Source organism: Cyanistes caeruleus, chromosome Z (genome assembly GCF_971803275.1).
Source record: "Cyanistes caeruleus chromosome Z, bCyaCae1.hap1.1, whole genome shotgun sequence".
Taxonomy (NCBI): Eukaryota; Metazoa; Chordata; class Aves; order Passeriformes; family Paridae; genus Cyanistes; species Cyanistes caeruleus.
The window spans coordinates 17,580,683-17,588,848 of NC_141732.1; positions in this window are offsets into that span (position 1 = coordinate 17,580,683).

The following is an 8,166-nucleotide window of genomic DNA, read 5'->3' on the forward strand; positions in this document are numbered from 1 at the left end:
GAGACAGCTTCTCTACTGTGAGAAGCTCAGTATTTTATGAATTAAGTAAATAAATAAGCCTCTAAAGAAGTAATGCTTCTTGGATTTGGGAGGGGAGATTTGAAATTGGGATGTTCGCATGTCTTCTATAAAAGAATAAAAGCAGGAAAGGATGAGGGGTATTTAATCCCATTAAGTGTGAAAAAGACAAAGAAGTGCGCCTTCCTATTAAGATCCATTCTAGGCCAAAACTGGATACATGGAAACAAATTCATAACCGTGGGAGTCATTGTCTTAGCTTGACTATTAACAGCTGTAAGATTATGCCTGTGGTGACTGTTTTCGTTTGTTCTGGCAGGGTACAGTCAGCAGAGACTGCTCTACTGCTTCTTAAGGTCAGATCCTGATCTAGCAGCTTCTCAGACAATAGTTATAAACATCAGATTTCACTGATAGGAATCTATACTTTGTATTTACAGGCATGAAACTCTGGGCTTAAATGAGTTATATTGTGAATATAAGCGTTTTATATTTTTGGCTTGCAGGTGGAAAAACTGTATCTCCAGGTTTGCCTTAGTGACCTATACAACATTCCTCAATTCAGAGTGAAATTGGGGTCTGTACAATCCCAGAAAATGTGACAGGATATGATTGTCAGTTTTAGAAATACTCTACTCCATTGTGGCTGTCTGTTTAAATTGGTATGAGAGCATGCTCATCCATCTGCCTATCTTCCTGTGCATTGGGATACACCTGCTTCCAAACACAAGAACCTAGATCAGTAGAGTGCTTTGAGTTGGAAGGGACCTTAAAATAATCTCATTTTGAACACCTCCCCCTAGACCAGGTTTCTCAGAGACCCATCCAGCCTGGCCTTGGACACTTCCAGGGATGGGGCAACCACAGGTTTTCTAAACAATCTGTGACAGTGCTTCACCACCCCCACAGGGAAGAATTTCTTCCTAGTATGTAATCTCAATCTATACTTCTTCATCTTAAAGACATTCCCCCTTTTCTTGTTACTACATGCTCTTGTAGAAAGTGCCTCTCATGGGATATGACACCTGGCAGCTGTCCCTCCCACAGGGGAGAGTGGAAGATGCCTCAGCTCGGAAGGAGCTGATGAGCAGAGGTGTCACCTGCCCTGACAACCCAGATTGCTTGCTGGCAGCCCTTGGGTTGCACCACAAGAGCTTCAGGCTCTTACTTGCCCACCTGCCATGCTATGCAGCGCTCCTGCCCCAGTGCACTTCGTGCTTGTCTGCTCTTGGCTCTCCAACACAGAAAGTGGAGTGTATCTGAAAACATCACTCTTCTTTCTGGCTAGGTCTTTGTCATCATGAGGTTTGCCACCCACACCCCACATACACTAGATATGCACACAGCACCAGTCCCTCCCAGGAGGTATCTGTGTACAGCAGAGACAAAATGGGTTCCTTCCCCCAGATTCTTGCTTTCCCCTTCCCATGTGGCCACAGTGACAGCTTTGGGCAATGTTCAGGTGACAGCTTGGAAGATCTCTCTCTGACAGCCCACATGCATGTTTATCTTAGCTCTAGGGTCATGCTGTAGGGATGATCTTCCAGATGACTGTTGCTCCCATACAGTTTGCAGGACTGGCTGGCATGGAGTTGTAACACTGCACTTGCCCCACACTCAGGTGTCTTGAGGCTGGAGAGTTTGAAGTAGTTACTGCTGGTCAAATCCTTCTTTATAACTGCAGTGTGTGCAGTCTGATGGCTCATGGAAGCTCCAGCTGGGTTCTGTAAGGAAATCTGCAGATTGTCTGGACCCCCAGGGCCTGCAAATGAGCAGTATGTTAGGAGTTTTGGAATCTGGCTTGCCATAAGTTGAGAGAGGGGTCATGGGAAGCTCCTGGCTGGGGCTCTTGTGCCCCAGCAGACACCAAAGGGAAAGCAAACAATCTTGTTTGTGTCTGAGGATCTTTTCAGGTCTTAACTTTAGCCCATGACAAGGGGCACTCAGTGAATTGCACAACACAGAACACCTGTGCCCAGAGCAGCACAACCCAGAGCCCAAGACCAACAAAACCTTGGCTTCCTTGTAAGCATGACATGAAGGGTTTGTGGGTGTGAAGTCACACACATGAAGGTGTGTGTGACTACCTTCACAGTCTTTGATAATGTGTCAAATAATGGTGGTTTAATGTCTGCCAATGCAAGGTACACCCACGTCTGCTTAGTCAATTTGTCTCTGAGGCTGTAAAAATAGCTCTGTTGGACTCTGAGGTTGTTTCAGACTTGTCCTTGTGTTTTGTTTTGTTTTGTTTTCTGATTTGATCTTTAACTGATTTCCAGGAACACATGAGGGCTAGAGAAAGCCTTCCTGCTAGTTGTGTTTCAGACTTTCCAGTTTGGGGCAGAAAATCTGTGACCATGTGGTTCTCTGCTTCACTTCAGCTTTCTTTCTTTGGTTTTCCACAGGACATGCTATTTTTAGTGTTCACCTGCTTTTCATTGAGCTTATGGGAGCTTTGGCTATGAAGAAGGTATGTGGGCTCTATGATACATGCCTGGCAATCAGGGTGTGGACAATTGTCCAAGGACACTATTTTTCTTAAGCTTTTGATTTATTCAGGTAAGATTTCCAGGGTATCTGTGTTGCCAATAAAAATTGAAATGAAAATTATCAATAACACAAAGACGTGTTTATATTACAATATGTAATTAAAATATATGATGCAAATTGCAATTTTAATATAAATGATACCAAATTAGTTGTGCTACTGCTTATAAAGCAGTAAAAATGTGAAGGTTTTTCTATGTGTCAAGAAGATGGAAAGATACCCCATTGTTAACATTTGTTTAACTCTAGTGCCTTGACATATGATCAGTAATACCTGTATGCCTGACCTTGATTAAAAACAAATATGCTTCTTAATGATAAAGGAAAAGGAAATGTCATAGTTAATTTTGAGGGGTTTTTGAATAATTTTGGTTCTTTCTTATCTGTTATTACTGAAGTAATAACAGCAATGGATGCTGTTGAGTGCCATCCTACACAAACACAGCATCTTTAATATCATCTGAAGATCAAGGTTATATTTATGCTTGGAGATAATATAGTAATATTTGTTTAGACTTTGTGATTGAATGTGAAGGAAGATGCTATCTGGGCACACACATTTGACTGAAGGGAGATGCTTTTTCTCATGGGAAGGAGACTGAATATTCAGTCATTATTTTGGAAAACAAACAGTTCAAAAGATCTTAGTCTGTGCCTTCCATATACATCTAATGAAATGTAGCCAGAATTAAATGCATGCAAAGGCACCCCATATGACTTGGTTGCAGTTTCCATTTGGCTGCAAATGAACACCTGAGAAAAATGAAAATTTGAACAAGAGCCACCAGGCTGGAAAAGTTCCCAGTGCTCCAGGGGTGTGATGGTGATAGTGGGGAGCAAGACACACTGACAAGTCCCTGATGCTGACCTGTTCCAGGACCTCATGGCTCCTCCAGGATTTCAGCAGGGTGCTGCCCTGCTCTCCTGCTCTTCTCTGCTCCAGTGCTCCTCCTTACGGATTTCATTGAGAGCATATGCCTGCTGGATGTGAGGAGCTTGTTTTGATTGAGGAAAGCCAATAAAAGCAACCAAACTGATGCTTAATTAGGTCATACTGGTCTTTCCAGGAATTTGGCCTCTGTTACCTATTCTTAAAAGCATCAATAATGTTAGGGATAAATATGTGTAAAGCATGACATGAATGGTAATAGATCTGTGACTAAGTGTTCTTTTGAAAGAACCACTTTCTTTTGAAATGTGTGAATCAAAATTGTTTTAACCTATTTATTTCCATCTAAAATATTAATAGTGCCATATAACGAATTTTCACATTGAAGTAAAGTATCCAACACCCACTACAGCCATACTGAAACAAAAGTTCTGAAACTTCCTACCTGCCTCAATTAGGCTTTCCAAGACATCCATCACTCTAGTAATTAAGATATTTCTTGTTTCCCAAACTGTACCAGCAACTGCCAATTAAAATACAGCTATTTAATCATGTTTAATTAGAGCTGTAAGAATATTAGTCATTGCCTAATAACCTTTTGAAAGCCACTAAGAAAGTAAAGTCATGCCAAGAAGGCTGTTATTCTTCCACAATATAAATCAATAAATCATAATTGTACTCTGTACCTTCTTTTCCACCACACTGTGTAAAACAAAAAGCAAGAAGACAGAGATGGGTTATGTAATTTAAAACAAATTGTAAATTGTAACTCAAGAGTCTGTCTAGGCCTATTAATTGGTAAATCATTCATAATCTTGAACATATTTAAATGCACTTGATTTCAGTAAAATATACCAAGTGGAACAATCTGGTAATGTGACTGCTGCCCTCAAGACTGTAAAGGACAATGTCCTTTTCAAATGTTTCTGTAAATGTTTCAACATAAATTGATGAAAGTAATAATCAATTTCAACCATTCCACAAATGTTATATTGGTCATAAATTAAGAGTAACAAGAAGTCCTATATATATAATATATATATTATATCCATTAATATCAGATATTTTCATTAATATTCCCAAACTCATAGTTTGCAAGCCATTGAGTTGGAGCTTTCTTTTCTTTTCTTTTCTTTTCTTTTCTTTTCTTTTCTTTTCTTTTCTTTTCTTTTCTTTTCTTTTCTTTTCTTTTCTTTTCTTTTCTTTTCTTTTCTTTTCTTTTCTTTTCTTTTCTTTTCTTTTCTTTTCTTTTCTTTTCTTTTCTTTTCTTTTCTTTTCTTTTCTTTTCTTTTCTTTTCTTTTCTTTTCTTTTTCTTTTCTTTTTCTTTTTCTTTTCTTTCCTCTTGATTAGCTACTTTCTGGCAATGCTTCTTCCCTAATTTATTCTTATTTTAGTAATAGTCAGTGGTGGAAAATCACCAGCTCTAAACTCCTATAGCTACAGATGCTCACAAGAGGCCAGGGCACATTCTGTAGAATAATGGTCCTGGTTGGATTGGAAAGGATTTAGAAAGAACCAAGATTTTTAAGCCATTTTTGAGGAATTTTTATGTGATCCTCAAAACACTGGTTGAATGCTTTGCGTTTCATTCTTCTGGAATGGCTTAGGTGGCACATTTTTTTAAGGTGTCCTAAAGTGGTACCTGTGATAATTCAGGAGTTTGATATGTGTGTGTTACACCAAAAAATAAAAACAACTTCCAAACCATAGAATCATGGGTTCATAGAGAGAATTTAGATGGTCAAGGACCTCTAAAATCATTGAATCCAGCCCTTAATCCAACACTGCAAAGTCCTGTACTAACCCGTGTCCCCAAATGCCACATGTTTAAAATACTTATAGGAACAGTGAGTCCACCAGCCCCCTGGGCAGCCTGTTCCAGAGCTTGACACTTTCAATATTGACATTTTTCCTAATATTTAATCTAAATGACCCCTGGCAGAAGCTGAGGACTTCCTCTAGTACTTTCACTCGTTATTTGGGAGCAGACACTCCCTGTTGCCTGGTTATGTCCTCTGTTCAGGTAACTGTGCAAAGAAAGGAAGAAGGTCTCCCCTAAGCCTCTCTCCAGGCTAAATGACCCCAGTTCCCTCAGCTTTTGCTCATCAGACTTGTGCTCCACACTCTTCTCCAGCTCTTCTCAGGACATGATCTGGCCCCTTAATATCTCTTTTGTACTCAGGGGCCAAAATTGAGCCCAGGAATGGAGGTGTGGCCTCACCACAGCTGAGTGCAAAAGCTTTATCCTTTTACAGTGCTAAGTACCTTGGTTAGCATGAGAACTAAACCTAGAATGGAATCAGATTATCCGTGGATGCTGAACAGATTGTCTCCCACTCTTGAGAAGTCATTTGGGAGGAGGACCACATCACTAGGAGTGACCTTTTGGAGAAAGGAACAGGGCAGTCTTAGCCTTAGGCACATGTGAACTAGAATCAAAATGTATTAACTGCAGCAAAAAGACTGATGCAGTGGCTGAGATGTGTCTGTTTGTGTGAACACCTTGGCTGGTGCCACGCAAAGGCTGGTATTCCAGCCCTGGGAAACTCCCAGTCAAGAGTGAAACCCTTAAAAGGAGGAAATGTGTAAAACAAAATATCAATACTTTCCAGGAATGCTTATATTGTTTAGACGTTCCAAGGAAAGAAAACAAATCAAATACAAAACACAGGGAATAATAGCAACATTTCTGGAAAAGGTTGTTTCAGTGTTTATTTACTGCTTCCTTGCTGTTCTAATTATCAACATGATGTGCAGCATTAATATATTAAAAATAAAGACTAAATCTGCACTTATGAATGAGTAAGTGTCACTGAGTTGGAAGGGACCCACAAGGATCACCATGTCCAGCTGAGGAGGAGCCTTCCAGTTCATGTCAGCAAGTGTCTAGTCAACTATTTTAATCTTACCAAAATTTATAGAAACAATCTATAAACCCTTAGTTAGAACTTATCAGCCTTCGGTGCTGGAGAAGGTGCCTGTGAGCACCATTTCCATCTATTTTTCACATGTGGGCTAGAAGAGCAACCAGCTGATGCAATGAAAATAGAAGTACCTTTGCAAGTACGGTTTCACATTGCATTTCCAGCTGCAGAAGACTGATCTGGAGGCTCAACAAATACACACTGGTCAATAAAGCTCTCACACACACAGGAGAGGGAAAAAGTACAGTTTACCTAGGGAGTTCAGATGAGCTTGTGCAAACTACCTGTTAGGTAAACACCTCTAAACTCAAGGGGAAAATGGGCACTCTCTTTATCTCGACCTGGCACAAGTCCAGTAGCCTCCCTGCACCTGCACCTGCTACCCCAGGTAGCCACCTGTGTTCCCAAAGAAGTGAGCCAGCCTTGGGAAGCCTCCTAGGTTAGCCCTGTCCTTGCATGCCTGGGCTGCTAAAAGCCCCAGTTAATATCCATGCTGGTCAGTGAAACCTACAGGTGTCAAGTGATCCATCAGTGTGGCCAGAGGATGATTCAAAACTTCTTGGCAGTCAGATCCAGACCCCTCACACAGGCAGGGAATAAAGTTTTGGGGATCTGGGATGTTAAGGAAATTTAACAAAAAATCAAGTTATGCATCTGTGTGTGTGTGTGTGTGTGTGTGTGCACGCTTTTAAAAAATGTTCAGTGCTAACACACATTTACTAATATCAGTGGATGATTTAAAATGTTTTCATTGAAATTTAAAGTGAGTGAGAAGGAGATATCTCCCTGCCTCTGGAGACAGTTAGAAGATACCATACTCAGCTCTATCCTAGTGAATTTTTTTTTTGGTTGCATTTGAAATTCAGCAGTATTTTGCTGTGTGAATGTGGAGCAAATAGGACATGTTAAGGAATTTATGTAAGAAGTCAGCTGCTGGAGATATATGGCCTGGAGAAATGTTTTTGCAAGCTAGAAAGGAGTAATATCTGAGTTTGGAGTGCAATAATCACAGGAAAAGAAAAAGAGAAATTTAAAAAAGCATATGTACTCTTTTTCCACCTTGTTGGGCACAGCCTGCAGTGAATCATGTTTTTTTCTTCTTCTAAAGGAGTATGTCTTTTTCCAGCATCAGACACAATATGAAAATCCAGGATTTAAAAAAAGAAAAATAGAAATAAAAGGTCCAACTTCAGATTAAAAAATTATTTGTTTCTTCAGGTACATGGCTAATTTATCTTTCTTTTAGAATTAAACTATTAATTGCTATATATTTCTGATGACTTCATTAATTGGACCTAGTAAGAAAGAACATCTCCCTCCAGCTGATGATGCCATGAGAGGAGTAAAATTTAATTTTACTAGAGCTAGAAATTGGAATGTTGCTATTGTTTTGACTCTTGAGACAATTTCTCTACAGGAGGAAGATATCTGAAGAACTCAGGCTTAATGGATAAATTAAAAACAAGTCCTAAGAAAGCTGTAAACTCAACTAAAGTAAAATGTTGCTTATTATTTAACCTCCTGCCATATGTATTATGTAGAAAACTTTTATGTTTAGTCACATAGCAGATTTGATCCAAAAGGACAACAGATGAATTCAGCCTCTGAGGATGTCCTTGCTCATTGCAGGGGGCTTGGGCTGGATGACTTTTATGGTTCCCTTCCAACCCAAACTAGCCTAGGATTCTGTGATTCTGTCTTTCTTTGCTTTGATATATTCGATTCTTGCTTTTAAAAAAGGAAAGAAAGATAATTTAATCTCCTTGAAATTGTTAATTTGAGGATTC